The sequence below is a fragment of the Pinus tabuliformis genome, chromosome 1_1 (assembly GCF_031772625.1).
Source record: "Pinus tabuliformis cultivar Carrire ecotype Pingquan chromosome 1_1, CPIR1, whole genome shotgun sequence".
In the NCBI taxonomy this organism is placed as follows: Eukaryota; Viridiplantae; Streptophyta; class Pinopsida; order Pinales; family Pinaceae; genus Pinus; species Pinus tabuliformis.
The window spans coordinates 438,910,129-438,935,160 of NC_142297.1; positions in this window are offsets into that span (position 1 = coordinate 438,910,129).

The window sequence follows — 25,032 nt, forward strand, 5'->3', positions numbered from 1 at the left end:
CATTATCACTCTACTATGTATGACTTTTTGGCCACTACAACTCTTGTTAATTCAAGGAATGGGCACCTGGTCATTCCTTTCATTTAATTCTTCATGTCGTTCAAGGAAGACTAGGGATGGAAAAATCTGTTTGAACCAAACCTTTTAGTTTAATTCTACAATTTGTGCTCCGTTTGGCCCATAAGACCAAGTTTTGTAACCATAGCCTTTAATCTTATATGCATGCCCTTTTACCTTTAAGCCCTGAGGGCTTACCTTCCTCTTCCCTCTTGGTCACCAACTGCACACAAAACTACGTCTAGGTCACTTTGAGATATAACCCTTGATGGCTCAAACACCACCTGTTTGCCTTTCGTTCCCAAGATCACACAACAACACAAAACTGTGTCCTAGGCTTAACCTAAACCTTCTTGTCTTGACACTTTTTCATTGAAATAGGCCCAAAGGGCCATAGTTATCTAACACGTGAAACCTTCGTAAAGTAAGCTCTTGGGCTTACTTTCAATCATTTGATGGAATTGTCAAAATCCAGCAAAAACTTTATCTCTTGGATCTGTTATCCCGATCATATCTCTAGTGTTCTTATGTTTTCTTCTAGGGTAATCCTTATGGGCTTACGTGTCTAGTGGAGCTGCCCTTCCTCTTCTTTTGTTGTCTTGTGGTTCTTCCCATACACGTCGATGTGTCCCAACACTGTCATCCCAATGATTTCTCCCTTTCCCCCTTTTATATCATTTGGGGTCATGCCCGAGGGATGATGTGGCTCGTGGGTCTGACCAAAGCCTTTTTCATTGGCCCTATGCTCTACAACATTGGTCCAGTGCTAAGTCGGCCCATTGCTTCTGCCTATACTCTTTGATAAACCTTTGGGATAAAGGCTTGGGTATGATGTCATGCTTGCGTCCTTAGCCCCACATAGCGTCACTTGAGTGGTGACACGTGTCACCCACATTTAGCCCATTAGGAAACCCAAAAATGTTGAATATGCCTGCCACATGTCCCATATATTGACGACATGCTGACCTCATCAATGGCCATTATAATTTTACTACGTAGCTACCATGAGGAGATAGAAAAAGGGTCACAGGCCTTATGTTTTTCTACCAACCCCTTTGTTAAAATTTCAAAGGAAAAACTAGTAGATCCAAGCTTTTGAGCCTTCACTTCTCTCCATTATTGTGTTGCTGCCACGTTTCCCAACCATTCACCATCCTAGGTCTTCAATTTTTGCATGCTATGAAGCTTCCAGGGTATACCCACAAGCATGACATCATCCCTAGCTTGTGTCATCCCTGTAGTTCCCTTTGCACCCAACCTTGAACCTTTCGGGAAAGAGTCTGTCAAAATTATTTATGCATTGGGTCATCCTCTGGGCCAGTAAAAAGGCTTTCTTCCATTGTTCTATCTTCCCAAGTTTTCCTAGTCCTCTCCTTTAGCAACTCTGCTACCTATTCTGCTTTGTTTGGAAATATCGTCAGACAAAACTTGCTCCAAAGGGTCCTCCACCAGCATTTAGCTTTGCAACTTTGACTTTGGGAATGTAAATTTGACTGGAAATACGTTGTGATCCATGAGGCCTTCTGGGGACTTCAACACACTGTTGGAAAGCTATTTCAAAGAACAATCCAATGGATTTTTACATCCTACTTTATACTCTGCAGTAGGCCTGTAATTTGACGTCCAACAAGACGTATTTTAGGTCCTTAACACAGTGGTTACAATGTCATGCTCTTTGTGCATCAGCTGGTGGAGAGTGTCGATGAGTGTATGGTACTATAAAATGAGGCCCTTTATGACATCTACTTCAAGAATCTCAAGCTCATAACTCCTACCTATAATTACATTTACTATATCATCTAAAACCATAAACACAGATCCATTTTACACATGCCTTGATACTTCGAAGTTCGAGGTGGCATATATAAAGTTTTACATATGCATCTTGAAACACATATCAAATCTCATTTTATAGGGTAAATGTTACTCTTTTGCTTCGTGTTTGATTAGTTCACATCTCTACCCGCTCTGTATAGGCTCTGTATAGGACTCTTTAAACTAGGGTGTAATCAATGAGGAGAGGGTATCAACTAAAACAATTAATGTATATCTGTTTGATGCAAAAATAAATAACCTGCACCAATAGGTGTTTTTTCCATGATGCTAACCAAAACGTGCAAGCAAGGAGCCTCGTCCCTCCTAACCTCGCCTACCCACTCCCATGCATTGTTTGAAGGGCCAACCAACCCCACATAATAGATTACCTCCTACCTATATATGTAGTGTATTATTGTATGATTTCAATAACTGTTGTATGTGTGTTGTGTGTGTTATGTATGCGATGTGTCAATCTAAATGTATAAATGTGTTTTTTTGTACTCAACAAATTCCATAGTTTATGGGGAGTCGATTTTAGTGTATACATAGTTAAATGGGTTCTGTTTTTACTTTGCGACTGTAGAACATCATGCTAGTTGTAATTAAAAATGGGCACAACCCATCTAGATCTGGCTTTATCCATATAAAATTTGTTTTTAGATGGAATTTTCTTATTGCCTATATTCTGTGTGCTTAACCTAGTGTTCACATTAAAACATCGTTTAAATGTGTTAAGAACGTATACTTCTATGTGGTCACTATCTTCACCAGGGTTGTAGAGTGTCATAGATTTTAGATTTGCAAAGTAAAACTAACCGTAATTCTTTAATCCTTTAGAAAAGCCATAAATTCATAGACATTTTTATGTAGATTTGTCGTAGTTTCTATGGTAAGCATGAAGTTTTGGATTTAATTGTCTCACATGATATCACATGTATACAAATTGTGGGTTCATCCTTCATCTCTTTTGTATTTTATTACCTAGTTTAGCTAGATGAATGAATAAATCTTACCACTTTCATCTTTTTGGATGGTATGTTCAATAGTAACCAATGTGAAGGATATACCGACTATAATAATTGAAGTTGTGTTCCCCATTGAATGAAACTTGGTTGAGATAGTTTTCCCATCAGCTGCCCTGAAATCACTCATAGATTGTAGTTACAAGATCAAAGGTGTCATGATTGGGCTTGGGACCATGGATCTTTGACAACTAGTTACTTCCATTTAGTATTTTCATCTTGATGCAGGTTTGCCACCTGTAATATGAATAGAGGGATGCATAACTCCATCTCATCCAATGGTGGTTGAGGATCATCATGATCCTAATTATGTGGCTTTATTTAGTATCTTTCACATGTTAAAATTGAAGTACATAATCAAAATTATTAACCCCCAAAAACTAAAAAGCCTTATAAAATTTTTGAGGTATGGTTATATGCAGTGTGAATTTGGATTCCTCTTTACCCGTCATACAATTATTTTTTATGTTTTGGATTTTTACACTTCCTGTCAAGGAACGTTATGTTAAATTTTTCCCTTCAAAAGTGATGTTCTGATAATAAGTTAACCATGTTCACCAATAAATGTTTCATTAAAAATTTACCCTTCAATATTATAGTTATGTTAAAAAATTTCACATATTTATCACAATGAAAAACAAAGTGACCATAACACATAAATGTCTTCTTAAATCTTGAATCTTGGTTTAAAATTGCATGGAACACTCATAATAAAATATTAGGAAGTTGAATTCAAATGTCCTTGAACTAGACATGCCATAACATTTGTATCTATAAGATATGACTAAGAAGATCTTATAGGAAATATAACATGACCAACATAGTAAAACTAATGAATGTTATCAATAAAAAATCAAAAGTATATTAAATAATATTATTTACATAGTCAAATATATACTATTAGATTTAAACATAAAGTATACATTTTACCGTATATATTTTAGTCTTTGGTTCATGGGATATACACTAATATTGACAAGATTGAATGTATAGTATCTGAACCTTTTTAAAATTAAAAGCCTAAACTTATAATAAATGGATATTGTGGATCTCTTAATATTATGTTATAGGATTATGTTATGATTTCCTACTTCAATATTACATTCTCATAGAGAAAACACATATAAGTATTAAATGTGGTAAAAACATACTTTGATCAAATCTTTACACACACACACACAAACATATAACAAAACCATTGTGTATTAAAGTAACATTGAATAAAATCATAATGAACTCACTCTAATAATGCTCTATATTTATTTTTTAGCAAAACAAATTTATTGAAATTTGAAAATTAATTTGATGTAGAACTAAGAATTGCGCAATATTGACCAATATTCACTATAAAGGAGCATCGTGTTTATAGACCAAGGTTCAACTCCGAGTTACTATGTTTTTAACATGCATAGCTCCTAATTTGATAGAGCAAACTAGCAACGCATGATACAAAGCATATACCTTGTTTTTCCAACTTCTTGTCACCATTGGTTGAGATTTGACATGAGATTTCTTTTTTTTCTTTCTTACCTTTGTCCAAACTTCATTTGATATAAGTGGATTACTTGGTAAGCCTAGGGGATCTCTAATTAGAGATTCTTCTTAAGATAAAGACTTGGCTTGGTTAGGTTGATCTTCCCAACTTGTAGCTAGCCACTTACCATTGAATTCATATATATATATATATATATCCATCTTAATTTTGAATATATTATGCTCAGAAAATAATCAAATATTTTTAAATGTAAATATTTATGAGAAAATTAAATATGAATAAATAATTACATCTTAAAATGTTTAATCTCTTTTTTTAAAATTACATTTTATCACTTTATAAAAAAATAAAAATTAATTATATAAATATTTAAGAAGTTGGATCGTTAACTTGCACTTGCCCATAAGGTTTATAAGAAGTCTAAACAAGTAGCGTAAGAAATTGAAATTCAAAAGATAATGATATTGGATGATAAGAGCTTGGTCACGAGGTTTCACCAAAATCTTCCCTATGATCTACGGGAGAGTTCATCATAAGGTTTTATTATATTTTTTAAAATGATATAGGGGTAAAATGTCAACTTTTTCAATGGTGGTCAAATTTTAAGGAGCAAAAGAATCAAACTGATAACTTTCAGCAAATTAATTTAAATGGAAAGAATAAAAAGCGTTTCTCAAAACCAATTTTAAATAATTTAAATTAATCTTATTATTTACATGTTCATATATTTATTATTCTTAAAAAAAATCATTATAACCATATATTAACCATGTTTCCAATCTTCTTTGCAAAATTATAAATAGTTTATATCATAAACCATTTTTCCAATCTTCTTTGCAATTATAAATAGTTTATATCATAAATGTAAATAATTATTTATTTTTTAAAATTTAAATTTAAGAAATTAAATTAATTAGGCTAGTCAAAATGTTTTTTTTATAAATTATTAATTAAAAATAATATGATTTTCTGTGCTTCTTGAATAATGATATCAACTTAAAAATAATAATGAGTAAGGATTATCTTCTACTATTACAAATATGCACTATTATTCATGTTAAATATAGATGTCTATTATATTCCCTTTAATTTAATTGATTGGTGATTAAGCTGAAATGCATCGCCATAGCTTATAAAATGCATCACTATGGGTTGTGGGCATGCTACTCACACAGGTAGGATTACATAGTTTGGATAAGCTCGGTTTGTGATTATAAGGGTTATATCTCTAGGTATGGTCTATAATTTTCTCGCGAGAATATTGTCTTTCTTGGCACCTCATTTGTTAGGTTTGAGGCTATATTATGCATAAATTTCCGAGCTGTCATGGTTTTTTATAGTCTTTCTTGTTCTCTTATTACACAAGTTTCTTAGTGCATGTGGTTGCTTCATGTTGTTATGAGCACTAGTTCAGGGGATTTTGGGCATTGGTTAGTGCTTTTCATCCATATCCTACACTCTTTGACATACTATACATGTTTTGTTGGGTCTTCCTAGGACTCCTCATTTTAGTATGCCTGCATACAATCCTGGTATAATTGCCCTCATATTCTTCTCTGAAATTATCCACATCATCTTGATATTCATCACGATTGTATACATTCTCATATGTATCTTTAGAACACACTATACAAAGCCTTCCCGACATCCAGATGCCAGTCTGGACTGACCTATTGTCGATTTCTTGCCCAATTCATTACGAAGGGGAGGGAAGCTATTTATAGACTAATAGTTACATTGCTCTTTGGCGTTGTTGGTGCAACGCTTTCATTATTTCACGTCCGTGCAAGGATTTTGGTATACGTCTATGTTTTTGATGGTGGTCTTGCCGGGGTTGTTATTGCATATGCTGCTGTGAGGGTTTTTAGGTTGTTGTGATCCATCTCCCAGTACTGGTATTAACTATGTCTTACATACCTTGCTTTTTCCGGTGTATGAGTTCGCTCTGGTGATCGAGTCTCCATATTATCCAAAGTCATTTGAACTTACACTTGGTGGGCGGTTGGAACATTATACTTGATTTGAAATGGGTCTATATTTGCTCATATTAATCCCAGCTACCACCTGACGTCCTGGGCTGAGACTCTGTATGTGCTGATCTCCCAGATTGGTCACTATTTATTTTTGGATTTCGAGGGTACATCTTTCCATATTAGGGCTTTAACCTGGCGGTATTTTTTTCCCTTAACTGGCGCGATCCAAGTTGGTATTTGTGTAGGCACTGACATTCTCCCTGTTGGTTGTGGATCCCAATAAATTCTTTCAGGATTATGTTTTTTTTTCCGGTCCTCACACCGGCCTACTCTTCCCCTTGTTAATATTATGGTACTCCTATATGGACCCATTCACGTCCGACACATCGACACATGAAGCATTTATTAGAGCCACCCTGGATGCTAAGTCACTTCACCTCAGATGCCCGAGGTCTTCACAGGGGGTGGCCTTACTCCCCTCTCAGATGGCACCTCTCGGGGATGGGTGGGATTTTTGGACAGATGGCAGGCATGCTTCACATGATCCACACTGGGTACGTCACATGGGTGGTGGTCGACGGGGTGCCCATAAACAACATGCCACTAAAATCTCTTCCCCGACACCTTTCCTCAGTTTTGGTTACAACATCCTTATTGACAGAGTAACCAGTTTACAGAAAAGAGCCCTGATCGGGAAATGGTATTTTGCTGAGGTTGATGAAGTAGAGATGAGGGACTGGGTGGCCACGAAATGGAAGTCACTACTTGGATATATGGCCTCTGTGGTTCAGCTTATGGGAGGATGGTACAACTTTCATTTCCTATGCGAGGAGGATTTATTCAAAATACAGGCTCTCCCATGGATCAAGGGTCAAGGATTCCTTTCTTTGCACTCCTAGTATATCATATTCAATCCACTAAAGGAGACGCCGAAGAACAAACTTATCTGGGTTAAGCTGCCTGGTTTTCCAATTGAATTTTGGACCAAGCAAGTGTTTATGGATATTAGGAATGCAATTGGTAACTTTCTTTTTGTCGACCCACAGTGTCTGGGTGCATGCGATAAAAACAGTTGCATGGATATTAATTGAGAAGGATTATTGTGGGGCATATTCAGACCATATTGCGCTGAAATGGGAGGATACTAATTTAATACAACGTCTGGACTTCTGGGGTATTCCATTCCGCTGTATGTTATGCCATCATACTAGTCATCTTATGGCACAATGTCCTCGAGGCAAGGGTTGTTGACGATATCCTCTTCGTCGTCAAAATTATGGCACAAATGACCGGGTCGGGGGTGGACCTGTATACCACAATCTGGGACTGAGGAAGAATGTTCTACCAGGTGGAGCTCATATTTCGTCAGGTAATCCTAAACACACCTCACTATTTCATTCTTCTGATTCACCTCCATTGGAAAAGGACGTATATGTTCCCATATACATTCCCTCATCTCCGTGGATGTTGGAACATTCTGGAACTCCCACTATTGATGACTCATCCTTGACAAAACTGAACCCATTGCTTTTCGTCCCTATCACCTCTCCACCTATTTCCGCTCCAGCTCATATGCCTCTGTTTGACGTCCCCTCCACATCACACATTACATACACTCAGGCTCAAATCCCATCCACCCATTCTTATCTCCCTGCTATGACCCTACTCGACCTATCTCTCCAAAGTCTCTTGTGATCTCAACGAATAATTTAGTGGACAACTTAGACTTTCTTCTTCAAAGAAAGACACTCAACCTACATTCACTTACCATTCATAAACCCCCGAGCTCATCATCTCCAGTCATCAGCCCAGCCTCCACTAGCAACATCATTGTCATAAGAAAACAAAATAGGGGTAGCCGACATTTTCGTGGTTGCTCCCTGTTGAGTCCCAAACTTGCATCTTCCCTATACACCTTTTCAGCCTTCTTTTCCATTTACTTGACCCACCAAGCTGTCAAATCATTGCATATTAGTTTAAAAAGAGCTTATAAAATGGTTTCCTAACTATGTCTTGTGACTGCTGTTGGATTTAGATTTTTTTTCAATCAGCTGTGGAAACTTGTCACTTTCCGCAGCCAGCTCAAGTTTCCGCAGCCATTTTGTTGAAGACTATGTTACAGGTGTCCAATGGAGAATCCGGCCACATGGGCAAGCTGCAAATGACATGTACATGGAGCGTGTCCCCTTGGTTCAGCCGAATCACTCACAAACAGCCATGGTCAAGGACAGTCAAAGGAGTGGTCAAACCAAGAGCTTTGCGGTGGCACGACTCTGTTTTTACCACGTGAAGTTTTGCGTGGCAAGTTCCTCAATCTCCGGAGATGTGCTAACACCTGTGAATCAATCCGTGAACCAAATCGAACAGCCACCACTCCATAGATTTATTTTTCATGACTACCATACTGCTAGATCTCAAGACGTGGAGATTTACGTGTCTGTTTGGCAGCGTAGAATTTAGGAATCAGTTATAGCATCTTCAGTTATAAATAACGCGTTATCATACGCTTGATAGCTAGCTTTTCACATGTAATCTTGACTGTTTTTACGAGCCCACTGTGCCAAGCTCTATCTTTATGTTTTGACTGCACTTTAATATATGAGAAGACAACGTTCTTAAGTTCAATTTGTGATTGAGTATTTATTGGCCGAGGTTGCAGAGGGCCCCTGTACGCCAAGGCTCTGTAACTATTGTATAGTTTCTCGCTTTCTTTCATTATGTCACTTCTTTCATAATTGTTTGCTTGTATATTTTTCATGTTAAATGTTGTCCATATTTTCTTTTATGCTTTTTCATGATTGTTAACTGATCAATGTCTTTCTTTCAGGTTCTTGTAGGCAGCCCGGGAAATTTACATAGTTTTAATGACTAATGACATGAGACCATCTTGTCCTTTCTGCTGATTTATTTTCTGAGTTTTAATTCCAGCGTTGTCATTCCTTTCAGTTCTGTTTTGCTCATTTACTTTCATGCAATTTAGATATCATATTACTCCATTTGTTTATGATTACCTTCCTATAGCCAAGCAACTCAAATAGTGAGGAATCAAAATATTATTTGATTTAGTATGATTTAGTTTACTTTCCTGCAAGTTAGTGATTAGATTACTTATGTCATTTTCAGGGATTGAAGTATGAATGAGTAGTTTAATCTTAGTTTCATTTTATGCAATTTCATTTCCTACAATTTAGATATCAAATTAATCAATTTGTTTATGATTACCTTTTATAGCCAGAGCGAGTCGAAAGGTGAGGGGTCAGAATATGAGTTGAAGTAGTGTGATTTAGTTTGCTTTGCTTACAGTCTTTGAATTGCTTTGAGTTCAGTTTTTTTATTTTCTTTTTATACAGCAGTAAGGATACTGGGCTTCATTGTCACTAGTTAGCTGTTTTGGTACATTTTTCTTTCTTTTGGGAATTGATTTCATCATAGCATGTTTTGCAGCCTTTTTGAGAACTTTAAAGTTTGGAAAATCATTGTAGAAATCACCATTGCCATCCATACTTTACTTTCAATTCTGCCATCTCACATTAGGGAATCAACAGAAGATAAATCCAAAAACAAACCAAAAACTCAAAAAATGACAAAGAACTAAGAAATCGGTTATCTTGCATATACAGTGCACTTCACTTCAGCGGTTTACGACTCTCGGATTGACATTTTAAATATCAATTTAGGACACACTAAATTGACCAAACATTTTGGCGCCATTGCCGGGGAAGTGAAACTAGGTAGCCAATTTCTTAAAAAAAAAACAAGAAAATTTCAAGGAAGGTAAAAATTGATAACTTCTCAAAGTATGCTCTCCTCTTGCACCTAGTGTGATATGGAGGATCAGAAAAGAGAGTTATTGGTTTAATAATTTCTTGAGTATGCTCTCTTCTTGCACCTAAAGTGACCTGGAAGATCAAAAAGAGAATTATTAGCCCGACTTGAAGAAAAATAAAAAAATGACATGCATAGAGCAAGAGATTCTAGGGGAAGGTTTTTAGCTAGGGCCAAGAGTTCGATTTTTACAACTCCATCTACTTCAAGGAATAGACAAGAAACACCTCCATCATCTCCAACTCACACTCCTAGCCTTAGGATTCCTGGAATTCAAGAGGCAGTAGTTGAATTAGGAGACTCTCCCACACTATCCACTGAATCTGAGTTAGGAAAAGACCCTTTCTTTACTTCTACAGGAAAACACATTGTAATTGAGGAAGTAGAATCACCTGAAGAAGAAGAGGGAGAAATTCCTCCTCATTCGCCATTAGTAGAGGAACCAGAGGACTCTGAAGTCTCTGAGGAAACTATCATGACAGAGGAAGTAGTAAACGGATTTGGTAGAGGTAGAGGTAGAGGAGGAGGAGGAAACAATGGAGGAGGTAGAGGTAACAATGGGAGAAATAGGGATGGAGATATCTCATTCGGATTTCCTATAGTTGATGAGGATTCTCGAGCAACAATGAAAAACATCTCACCATTTGTCCTCCCAAACTTTCATGGGTTACAAAATGAGGATCCTGAAACATTTCTATTTGAGTTTGAAGTCGTGTGTCGAACTTATGATTATCTCAAAGACTCTCAAAAACTCAAATTTTTTCCTTAAACATTGAAGGGATCTGCTTTGAAACGGTTCATGGTATTAGTCACTCAATCCATTAGGACTTGGAATGATATGAAACAAACATTTTTGGATAGATACCTGGACTATTGTATGCCCACCAATCACAAGGATGAGGTATTCAAAATGGTGCAAAGAGAAGATGAAAACTTGGAGGATTTACTTGAAAGATTTCAATACAACCTGAAAAGAGAAAAAATGAATAATTTAGATGAGGAGACCTTGAAAGCCCTTCTATTAAAATCCATTAGAGATGAATGGATAGATATCTTGAACATGATGGGAAAAGGATATATATCTCAACTTCCACTCCATGATATAGCAGAGCTATGTGTCAATCTCTCAAGGGGAAAATCTAAAACTAGAAAAGGGCCTAGAGATCCTTCTCTCATTAGAGCAAACAAATCTGCAACTGGATCAGCAAGTAGGGCTGAGATTGGAAACATGCTTGATGAATTCAAAACTGATATTTTAGGAGTCTTAGTGAGCAACTAGACACCCTTAAGATACAAAACAAGCAGAAAGCAGAAGCTGAAGCTTTGGCCATCTTTTGTCCAAAATGTAGGAAGAAACATGCTCTAAGGGAATGTCCCTTGGATGCAAAATTTGTAGAAACATGTGTGATTTGTTCAGAAAACCATGAGACCAAGGATTGTCCTTCAATTCCTGGGCTCAAAGCTGTCTTTCAAGAAGATCCAAATTCAATTGAGTCTCTCTGTTTTGTTGCAAGGAGACTTTGGCAAGGGCAACAAAATCAAGGGTTTCACAACTCTATGAACTTTCAACCCCCACCAAATTGGAATCCTTGGCAACAACCTTGGTCCCAACCTCAAAATCCATTTCAATCATGGGTATAAGGTATGCAAAATCCTTATGGGATATTTGCTCAATTTTATCAATATCCTCCATCTTTTCAAAATCAACAAGCTCCACAGCTTCCAAATCAAAATCCACAACTATCATTTCCATTTCCACAACAACAACAACCTTCTCAACAGAATCCAAATTCTCAACTCTTGCTTCCATTCTAACAGAAGACAAATCAACTACCTTCCCAGCCATTGCCGAACCCCAACAATAAAAATCCTCAAAATACTTACATGGTAGAAGGACAACAATTTCCTACCTATATGATTGTTCCTCTTAATGATGTACAACTCAGATCTGGTAGAGTTTTAGACAAGCCTTCTATAGATGCTCAAAAGCAAAGCATTTCTGAGGAAGATTCTCTTGAAGCCAATAAAGGTTCTGAAGCACCTCTTTAAAACACAAGCACTCAACAAGAAAAAGAAAAAGAGTCAACCCCCACAACTCCTATAGTTGAGCAACCTGCATCTTCATCTACACCTCCTTTTCCTGAAAGATTACAAATTGACAAAGGGGTGGAAAAACAAATCTTGTTGTCTGACTATGATTTTCTAGATGAATTAAAGAATGTCTGTATCAAGATTCCCTTGATACAAGCCATTAAAGAGATTCCTATTCTAGCAAAAACAATAAAGGAGTTGAGTCTTAAAAGACCAGGAAGGAAACCAAGAGATACAAGAAGAATCCACCTGGTAGGAAAAATTGCAGATATCATGATGGGAAAAAGTACTATGCAGAAGTATGTAGATCCCGGTAATCCAATTGTCAAAACACATATCAATGGGGTAGAAATTCCAAATACTTTGATTGATTTAGGGGATGCTATCAACATTATGAGTAGACAGACTATGGAACAGCTAAAACTTCCTATTCTTCTTTTTACACCTACTTTACTGCAACTTGCAGATCGATCAATTATCAAACTAGAAGGTGTATTAGAAGACATTTCGGTCTCCTTAGATTAACTCCCAAGAGTAATCTAGGAGGACACCCTCTCATTTTAGGAAGACCTTGGCTAGCCACAGCTGATGCTTTTATCAGTTGTAGATCTGGGGATATGTATATTTCTGATGGTAATTCGACAGAGAAATTCAATCTGTATCCTCCAGCAAAAGCAATTACAGAAGTAGGAGATAATGAATGGGTTGATGCTGAGGATACTATACAACCTGTCTTTACCATTTCTGAAATCAGTGAAGATAGTCAAATTCTGAACACATTAGAAAACTTTGAAACATCTTCAGAATATGACCACACACAATTTCAGTTAGATTCTGGCATTGAGTATCTATCATCTAGACAAATGTCTCTTTACTCTATGGAAGAATTTGGTAGTTCCGCCATTGAGATCTTTCTAGGTAAAACATTGAATATCAACAAAAACTTGGAAAAATCACAACAGGGAGAGCTAACCAAAATCTTGCAAAAACATTCTACTACATTTGCATGGGAGTATACTGATATGAAAGGTATTGACCCTAAGACTTGCATTCATCACATTTTTATTAAGGAAAACAGTAGACCAATCAGACAACCTCAGAGAAGGATGAATCCAAACCTTAGGGAGATAGTGAAAGAATAGCTCCAAAAACTACTCAATGTAAACTTCATTTATCCAATTTCAGATAGCCGATGGGTTTCTCCTTTGGTTATAGTACCTAAAAAGAATGGTAAATGGAGGGTATGCATCGATTACAGGGAATTGAACAAAGCAACTTTGAAGGATCACTTTCATTTACCCTTTATTGATCAGGTGTTAGATACTCTAGCAGGCAAAAAATACTTTTCATTTTTGGATGGTTTTAGTGGCTATAATCATATTCAGGTAGCACTTGAAGATCAAGATAAGACCACATTTACCTTTCCATGGGGAAATTTTGCTTACCGAGTACTTCCTTTTGGATTATGTAATGCGCCCGCAACATTTCAAAGGGCAGTACTAGGAATCTTTTCTAATCTAATCCATGATTGTGTAGAGGTTTATATGGATGATTTTACAGTTTATGGTAATTCATTTGAAGAGGCATTAGAGAATTTGGAAAAAGTCCTTATAAGGTGTAAAGAAACAAACCTTTCATTGAGTCATGAAAAATGCTTTATGATGTTTACTGAAGGTATTGTTTTGGGACATCATATTTCAGGGGATGGGATTAAATTTGATAGAGCAAAAGTTGAAGTCATCTCCAAGTTGCCTATTCCAAATTATCAAAAAGATGTTAGAAATTTTCTGGGATTTACTGGATACTATAGAAGATTTATAGAAAGCTTCACCAAAATAGCATCTCCACTCTTCAAATTACTTAGAAAAGACTGTGAATTCAAATCGGATCCTAATTGTCAATCTGCATTTGAAACTTTGAAAACAAGAATATCTGAAGCACCCATTTTGAGAGGGCCAAATTGGAAACTTCCTTTCCATATTTCTACAGATGCTTCAGATATAGCTCTAGAAGTTGTGTTGGGTCAAAAGGATTTAGTTCCTTATGCCATTTACTATACCAGTAAAAATTTGACTCCCACTGAGTTGAACTATACTGTGACTGAAAAAGAATTCTTAGCTGTTGTTCATGCAATCAATAAGTTTAGACATTATATAACAGGCTATGAAACTTTTGTCCATACTGATCATTCTGCAATTAGATATCTAATGAACAAACCTGTTACTAATGGCAGAGTTACAAGATGGCTCTTACTTTTACAAGAATTCAATATTACTGTGTTGGATAGACCAAGGAAACAAAATACAGTAGCTGATTTCTTGTCTAGGATCCAAAATACTAATGAAGATTCTCCTGTAGAGGATAAGTTTCCAGATGAATATTTATTTGCAATAACTACTAAGACTCCTGGGTATGCAGATATTGCTAACTATTTAGTTACAGGGAAGCTACCTCCACATTTATTTCCTAGTGAAAAAAGAAGAATTATTCAGGAGAGTTCAAATTATTCATGGATTTCTAACGAATTGTTTAAAGCAGGGCTAGATTGTGTGATCAGAAGATGTGTTCGGGAAGATGAAATGTCTGACATTCTCAAGGCATGTCATGATGAACCATGCGGTGGACACTTTGATGACAAAAGGACGGCCTATAAAATCCTTTCTTTAGGATATTATTGGCCTTCCCTCTTCAAAGATACAAAACAATATGTCAGAAGGTGTGACAGCTGCCAAAGAGTAGGGAAACCAACTCTTTCAAATGAAATGCCATTACAACCACAGGTACTCATCGAACCCTTTGAAAAATGGGCTTTAGATTTCATTGGACCCATTAATCCACCATCTAGATAGAAGAAGTATATATTGGTATGCACTAATTATGTCACTAAATGGGTAGAAGCCAAAGCATTACTTTCTGCTACTGAAAATTCAGTTGTTAATTTTCTTTATGAGGATATTTTTACTCGTTTTGGTGTCCCAAGAGAAATTGTGACAGATCAGGGAAGTCAATTTACATCTAACTTGATGGAGAAGCTGATGGAAGAATACAAAATCAAGCATAGAAAATCCACTCCTTACCATCCGCAAGCAAATGGCCAAGTGGAGTCTACAAACAAAGTTATTGAGAACATCATCACCAAAACTGTTCATCTACACAGAAGAGATTGGGCAGAAAGGCTTCCTGAAGCCTTGTGGGCCTACAGAACTACATGGAGGAATACAACAGGACATTCTCCCTATGAACTCGTTTATGGGAAATAATTCTTGCTCCCCATTGAGTTTCAAGTCAAGACTTTCAAGATGGCAGTTCAGTTGGGGATGAATCTATTAGAAGCCCAAAAGCACAGAATGGAGCAGCTGAATGAGCTAGATGAGATCAGATAAGAAGCAATTTTAAGAACTGATCTAGCTCAACATCAAATAGCTAAGTGGCATGATAGATACATCAAAGAGAAAAAGTTTCAAGAGGGAGATTGGGCACTACTGTTTGATTCCAAATTTAAAGACTTCAAAGGTAAATTTCAGACCCATTGTCTTGGGCCATATGAGATTGACAAAGTCTTTAGTAATGGAGCGGTAATGTTATAGACATTTTTGTGCCTTACAGCATTGAGCATGAAATGTCCATAATCTAAGGGATCCAAAGTCCCTAAACATGTTGTTCCTACCCCTAGAGGAACAAGGCTAACAAACCACAGCAATTCACAGAAGTTCTCCACCAAAAACTGCTCAAAAACAAGTCAATTCAGGATCATTTCAGTGTCTACACTAGCTGTTTGCGCTGAATGTCAAAGCCAACACTGGCTACCTGCGTTGAATGTCAACTGGAACACTGGCTACCTGCGCTGAACGAGAGTGGACAAGTGGCAAGCTCATTTCTCAAGGTGTCAAAACCCAGGAAGCTTCCAAAATGACACTTGCCTCAGGGAATTCGACTGGTGATGAGTAAGAGGTTCCAAATCTCCAAGTGGAAGCAAGAACCTCCAAGTGGACTGAAGAACTGACAGAGGGAGAGGACACTAGTCAGATCTCAAGCTGACTCATCCTCTCTCCAAACATCTATATATGGATCTCTCCTCCATGAGATCCAGGGGCTGGAATTTTGTTATTGCAAAGAATTGATGTTGGTTTGAGATTGGAATTATTGGGTGCTTAATGCTTTGAAGGGGGTGAAGATAGGAATTCCATTTGCTGGGAAGGAGATGCTGGATTGGAGCCCTCTGGGTTGTATCTCTTCCTGAACCTTGTTATTCATCAATAAAGCTATCTTGGTTTCTCCTATATGCTGATGTATTCTTGATGTATGATTGCATTAGTATGTTTAGCGTATTTCTAATCCTGAACTAGTTATGAATATGAATCCATGTCTTGTGTAGTGTTCTCTTCTTGTGATCTTGCAGAAACCTCTTGAAGCTGGGCGAGCGAGAAGGCAAGTAGCTGGGAACTCTCCAAGAGAAGAGAAGCTGGATCGAGGGACAAACGGAAGACACCGGTTAGTCCATCTATCTCTCTCTTCATTCTTAATTCATAAAGGAAGAATACTAGAATAGTTGTCTCTGTTTGTTGCTAAGGCACTATCACACCTTAGGTGGATAGGATCGTCCTGCATAGGCATTTTTCCCCACAACAGGTAAGAATCAAGACCATTGATGAATTTCAAACTCCTCTTATTGTGAATGGCCACAGATTGAAAATTTATCATAAGCCACTCTCAAAAGAGGAATTTGTCAAAATGTTTCAAGAAAATTCTGCAATAAGGCTGGTGAAGAAGAATCCTTCTTCCCCACCAGCCTAACCTTTGTTTTTTTCAGTTCAAAACAAAAAATGTGTATAAGCCTGAAAACCAATCAGTGATTAATGGTCTTATACAGAAAATGTAGAATGAAAATCAGGGACACCTAACACTTTATATTTTCCAACAAAAAAAAACTCCCTCCTTTTTCCATCTTCACTTCACTTCATTTTCCATCCCACTCCATCTCCATCTCATTTTCATTTCAATTCACTCCGCTTCATCTCACTCCATTTCATTCATTTCATTCCATTTCATCAATAAATGTCTCTTTCAGGACCATTTTCACTCAGTTAGTTATTATCTAACTATCTTTGTTCAGCCAAGTGGGTGCTGTGTCAGTTTCCGCAGCTGGAAGCAGTTTCCGCAGCTGGAAGCAGTTTCCGCAGCCAGAAGCAGTTTCCGCAGCCACCACTCTGTTTTTCAAATTTACAGTCAAAATGTTAGTGCAATAATCATGAAAATGCAGGTGTGATTGAGCATATGCTATGAAGACATGGAACATCTCCAGACATCAATAAAGAGTAGTTGGTTAAAGTCTAATGGACAACAAATGACAAGGTTTCCAAAGGTATGAGCAAAAATTTCTTTCAAATAGCAATTAAAGGCACAATTTTGCATAGTTGTCAAACCATAAAAGCTCTACTATGTGCAATGATTATCACGATAGCTCCATTACCCATTACCATCCCACGACATTATTCCGCACACCATGCATTTATTCCTTGAACAGTCTCATGATTAATTTTCGGGTTTAAACTCATAGTCGCCTGCACTTTCATACACCACTTGTAATCATGAGATGTTACCTATTTCACTACGGCTCCTCTCCACCGCATTTTCCGCAGCCATTCATTAAACGTGTAACATTTCGTACGCAACCATTCAATTCAAAATCCCGACTCCTCTTCATTTCCTTACCATTCTGTTAAGACCATCTTCTTCACATACGTCTGCACTTCATTTTGTGAACTCACCTCGGCTGCTCATCCTCTGTTTCCGCTTGCAGTTCTGGAACATTCTCGTTACCTGTTATCCTCCAATTGCAGCCACTGTGTTCTTGCCATAAACCCTGCAACCGAACCTCCTTACCTCTGCTAAACCCTCACACGCAATTGAATTTTCAGTTGAATTTCAAAACAGAGGAAAGGATGGGACGATTACTAAGGGCAGAACCGGAAGGACCTAAATATTTAGAAGGTTACCCTCAAGCAAAAGATTTGCTGAAGAAAGCAAAATGGTTACGCTTCATCCAGAAATTTAAGGGCCATAACAAGGAGGTAACGAAAGCCTTTGCACAGTCTTTCAACGGCCAGATGGTGGAAATTGGAGACTTAAAGCTCACGGTCACTGAAGCAACAGCAGCAGCTACCATAGACTTGCCCCAAGAAGGTGAGCGATGGTTTAAGAACAAAAGTGTGAACAAACAGGCATGGAGAATTATGCTACGTAACCCAGGTATGGACGTTACTGTGTTTACAAAAGGAATTCCTGTTCATGCATTGAAAGAAGAATGGGCCAGCCTATTGTTAATTATCCAAAAGTTTATCACTTGCGAAGGATGCTTTGGTTCAATGTACATGTACCATTCTAGGTTGTTGATGAACTTCTTAGAAAGTCAAACTCTTAATTTGCCTTATTTCTTACTGCTGAGTTTGAAAAAGATGAGTACCACAGTCCAAAAGCACATAGGAAATATAGAACCTCATCTATATCATCATGGACTTGTAAGGATTCTCATTGAAGACCAACTGAAGAAAAACAAAGATACCTGGGAACAATTCTTAGTAAGAAATTACTTTCAAGAGCCATCTGAGGCACCTGAAAGTAGTACACCAAAGACACCGAGAAGGAGTAGGAGAAAAGAAAAGAGTGCCATAGTCCAAGACTCTCCTATTACCAAAACTCAAGAAGTTGGTCAAAAAGAAAAGGAGAACAGAACTAAGGACAAGAAACAGAGAAAATTGAAAGGCAAAAGAAACATAGAAGAAGTCTACCAATCACCTGAACCATCTATAGAAGAAGACCATCAAACATTGTCTGAGAGACTAGTGCATCTTCAAAAACAGGCTGCTACAACAAAGAAAAAGGAAAAAGAAAAACAGAGCATAGAAGAAGGGAGTACTAGTCCACCATATTTAAGAAGAAGCAATAGGATTAGAGGAAGGGGGAGTAAAACACAAGTAAAACAGCCCCACTTCATTGACTTGGGTGGGGAAACACTCGAGAAACCTCCAGCTGGCCGTAGTCCACCTCGTCCTCAGCCAAGTATTGAAACTAGTTCTCCACATGTTGATGAAAGCCCTTCCTCGGCCAGAGTTAGAAAGCAGTCCTCCTCCTCCACAAGATTTTGAAGTCAGTCCAAGAAAAACACCCGAAATAGATCCAAGTCAACGGGAAGTGTATGACTACCTCGAATCTTTAGAAAAGACAGCTGCAGGCCCGAGTACCACTCTGCCCCACATGACACAAGATGCACAAGTCTAATCCTTAAAGCAAGAAGTGTTTGAATTAGAGGTTCTAAACAGGCATATTAAGCAAGAAAATGAAGCACTTAAGGAGCATAGCAAAGTGGACAAAATTATTCATGATAATACTATGCTTCATTTGGGACTATGGCAAAAGAAGAACAAGAAACTAAAGAAAAAGTGCAGAAAGTTGAGCAGAGAATTGATCAATCTCAAATTCAGATGTCTGATAAGGAAACCCAGGATGGTGGTAGCACCAAGAAAGAAGAAAAGAGGACTGGATGTCCTAGCAGAGGCTTCAGAACATATGGATTAAAGGGGAATGACTAAAATTTTGGTTGCATGAGGACATGCAACACCTTCACAGTGGGGGTATGTTGAGTCCCAAACTTGCATCTTCCCTATACACCTTTTCAGCCTTCTTTTCCATTTACTTGACCCACCAAGCTGTCAAATCATTGCATATTAGTTTAAAAAGAGCTTATAAAATGGTTTCCTAACTATGTCTTGTGACTGTTGTTTGATTTAGATTTTTGTTCAATCAGCTGCGGAAACTTGTCACTTTCCACAGCCAGCTCAAGTTTCCGCAACCATTTTGTTGAAGACTATGTTACAGGTGTCCACTGGAGAATCCGGCCACATGGGCAAGTTGCAAATGACATGTACATGGAGCATGTCCCCTTGGTTCAGCCGAATCACTCACAAACAACCATGGTCAAGGATGGTCAAAGGAGTGGTCAAACCAAGAGTTTTGCGGTGGCACGACTCTGTTTTTACCACGTGAAGTTTTGTGTGGCAAGTTCCTCAATCTCCGGAGGTGTGCTAACACCTGTGGATCAATCCGTGAACCAAATCGAACAACCACCACTCCATAGATTTATTTGTCACGGCTACCATACTGCTAGATCTCAGGACGTGGAGATTTATGTGTCTGTTTGGCAGCGTAGAATTTAGGAATCAGTTATAGCATCTTCAGTTATAAATAACGCGTTATCATACGCTTGATAGCTAGCTTTTCACATGTAATCTTGACTGTTTTCACGAGCCCACTGTGTCGTGCTCTATCTTTATGTTTTGACTGCACTTTAATATATGAGAAGACAACGTTCTTAAGTTCAATTTGTGACTGAGTATTGATTGGTCGAGGTTGCAGAGGGCCCCTGTACACCAAGGCTCTGTAACTATTGTATAGTTTCTCGCTTTCTTTCATTATGTCACTTCTTTCATAATTGTTTGCTTGTATATTATTCATGTTAACTGTTGTCCATATTTTCTTTTATGCTTTTTCATGATTGTTAACTGATAAGTGTCTTTATTTCAGGTTCTTGTAGGCAGCCCAGGCAATTTACATAGTTTTAATGACTAATGACATGAGATCATCTTGTCCTTTCTGCTGATTTATTTTCTGAGTTTTAATTCCAACATTGTCATTTCTTTCAGTTCTGTTTTTCTCATTTACTTTCATGCAATTTAGATATCATATTACTCCATTTGTTTATGATTACCTTCCTATAGCCAAGCGACTCAAATAGTGGGGAATCAGAATATTATTTGATGTAGTATGATTTATTTTACTTTCCTGCAAGTTAGTGATTAGATTACTTATGTCATTTTCAGGGATTGAAGTATGAATGAATAGTTTAATCTTAGTTTCAGTTTATGCAATTTCATTTCCTGCAATTTAGATATCAAATTACTCAATTTGTTTATGATTACCTCCTATAGCCAAAGCGAGTCGAAAGGTGAGGGGTCAGAAAATGAGTTGAAGTAGTGTGATTTAGTTTGCTTTGCTTACAGTCTTTGAATTTCTTTGAGTTCAGTTTTTTTATTTTCTTTTTATACAGCAGTAAGGATACTGGGCTTCATTGTCACTAGTTCGCTGTTTTGGTACATTTTTATTTCTTTTGGGAATTGATTTCATCATGGCAAGTTTTGCAGCCTTTTTGAGAATTTTAAAGTTTGGAAAATTCAATTCTGCCATCTCACATTAGGGAATCAACAGAAGGTAAACCCAAAAACAAACCAAAAACTCAAAAAACGACAAAGAACTAAGAAATCGGTTATCTTGCATATACAATGCACTTCACTTCAGTAGTTTACGACTCTCGGATTGACATTTTAAATAGCAATTTAGGACACACTAAATTTACCAAACACTCCCACCATACTACTTTTACCCCTACAGACTCCCCATCCCTTATTGACATCCCTATCACTTCTCCCATATCACCTCGGGCCCTTAGAGCAAAGATGCTCATATCTCGTCCATCATGAACTTCATCCTATCAATGAACATATATGGATTGGGGGCTTTACATAAATTCCTGGACCTCAAGGAGATTTTTCTTATTACATGTCCATATATCATCCTCATACAAGAAACTATGCACCTGACTAGACGATCGATTAACTATTTTAGGCGTATGCTCCCATCCTGGCACATGGTGGCTACAGATGCTGTTGGGAGATCAAGGGGATTGGATTCCCTCTAGGACCTCCGATGGGTCAGAATGAAGGCTTTCTCTTGCTCTGTTGGTATCCTTCTGGCAGGACACATTAGGGGCCTCCCGGGAAGGATTCACATACTAAATGTATATGCACCATACAGGGATCAGGATAATTTTTTGCGCAACATATGTTCTTCTGGTATATGGCACCTGTTTTCTCTGATTATGGTGGGTGATCTGAACTGCAATACTAGGCTGGATGAAGTAAGGGGTCGGGGCCGTTGTCTGGATAGTATGGCTAGCATACTAAAAGAAATTATTTTTGAACATAATCTGGTTGATATATAACCACTACATATCGCGCCTACTCGGGACAATGGTAGGGCTGGTATGGAATATATTGCAAAGTGACTGGACCATTTTCTAATTCACGAACAAATGGTGGAGAAACTTGACTTTGTTCAATCCAGCATTTTCAGTAACTATACATCGAACAATCGGCCTATTATACTTACATGGCGTCATGGGGACATAAGATTTGGTATGCCTTTTAAATTTAATCGAGTCTGGTTGGAAGACCTTGATTTTGAGACTCTGATCAGAGCACACTGGATTCGGGACAAAACTTCCAATATCTTGCCCGAGGTTGATATTTTACACAAACTGCGTGCCTTGAAGGATGTCGTCAAGGTATGGGAACGCGGGAAGAAGTCTCAGCAGAAAAAAGAATTGTATGAGATTTCGCAGCCCTGGAGTCTCTCCAACCTCACATGGTCACACATCCCATCTGTTGAGGTGCGGAACCAAATTCGTGCACTAGAGCTCAAGAAGAAGGATATCCTACATAAAATGGAAATGACTTGGCGTCTTAAGAGTCGAGCTATATGGATCCGAGAAGGTGATAAGAACACTAAGTTTTTTCATCGCTATGCAAACCATAGAAGGAAGGTAAACTCTATCTGGGAGATATCAGATGTAGTTGGAAACTGCTTTCAGTCGTAATAGGAGATCACTAATCTCACAGTTTCACATTTTGAACAAGCCTATAGGCGCAAGGTGCTTACTTACGGGGAGGAAAAAGGTTGGGGGGTAAATTCTTACCCTTTGATGTTTGATGAGGAAGCAAATTTGGATTTCTATAAGGCTGTCTCGATTGATGAGATACATCAGGTTCTTAAAACGCTGAAGGGGGATAAAATCCCGGGTCCTGATGGCTGGACTATTGAACTGATTGTCCATTTTTATGACATATTCCAAGATGATATTCATGCCATGGTAGAGGAGTCAAGATTACAGGGGTTTATATACCAACAAAATAATCTCTACATACATTTATCTCATCCCTAAGAAGGTACCTGCGAGCACTTTCTTTGATTTCCACCCTATCTCACTATGCAATCTAATTTTTTAAATCATCTCAAAGATCATTGCTTCTAGGATGAAGCACATATTGTCAAAGTACATTTACCCGGAACAATATGGTTTTCTACAGAACATACAAATACATGATGATGTGGCTATTGCACAAGAAAGTCTACACTCCATACATGTTAATAAAGTGAATGGAGCGGTTATGAAGGTTGATCTTAAAAAGGCATACGACTTCCTAGACTGGGGATATCTTCGGATGGTCCTTCACAAGATTGGGATACAGACTAGTGGTGTGGAATGGATTATGGCTTGTGTTACAAATGTTAGGTACGTAGTTGTTGTAAATGGATATCCATCCCGTTATTTTGGGGTGGGTAGGGGACTGAGACAGGGATGCTCACTCTCTCCCCTTTTATTTATTCTTTCCATTGATGGACTAAGTCTACACATCAAAAAAGTTGTCGCGAAAGGAAATTTTGAAGCTTTGCACATAGGTAGACAAATTTATATATCACACAACTTTTTTGTTGATGATATTTTGATCATGGCTATGATTGACAGATTTAAATGGCTCATATTATTTCAAATATTTAACAAATTTGGTCAAGCCACAGGTCTCATTATGAATGTTGTTAATTCTACAATTTTATATGGCACATGTAATATAAGTGACATTGCATATATCTAGAGAATATTTCGGGTGGGTGCAGATCCTCTGGATGTGGGCGTGAAATATCTAGGATATCACATAAAGCCTTGTAAATACCGGAACATCGACTGGATGTGGCTGGTTGATCGTTTTCATAAGAAAATCCGGGGGTGGGAATTTAGGTGCCTCTCTTTGGGGGGATGCATTACTCACACTCAGTCAGTGCTCACCCAGATGGGGGTCTATTGGGCCCATCTATATCAACTTCCACAACTCATCATCAACTCATTGAACCGTATTATGGCACATTATATATGGTCTGGGGCTGCACATAATTTTAAATACCACCTAGTCAAATTGGAACATATTTCTAGACCAAAAAATTTGGGAGGATGGGGTGTTATAAATCTTCGGCGATTTGGATGGGCATTACTGTTGAAGTCACTATGGCGTGGGTTATTCGGAGAGGGCATATGGAGTAATGTGATAAGATTTATATATCTCAAAGACAAAGACTTTGTATTCTGGATGCGTCGGGGATCCATTGGCTGCAATACGGGGTCGACAATATGGCTTAGGTTTAACAAGATTAAAAGATTTTTCTCCAAAATCTATGTTGGCAATTTAATACTGGGCACCGGATTTTGATTAGAGGGGACCAGATCCTTGGTATGTGTAGGAATACAAACATTTATGTTGACCTATTACATATTCTCAATTACAGAGGTATTTTTTTCTGGAACCAAGTGATCCGAGAACGGCTTGGCTGCATACCTATTTGGAAGAGGGCAAATGAACTAGGATTGACTGACCATTTGGCTCTCGAATGGGAACACATCCGAATCATGATGAAATCACTTGGTATTTACAGAGATGGTTGAGGAGACCAGGTCACATGAGCTGGTAAGAAGAAGATCGGTGAGATAGAGGTCGCGACCACCTATTTCTACCTCTGCTCACAAGAGCTACAACACAATGTGATAAGCTGGTTCTACAACTTTTGGCGCATGCAATTTCCCACTAAG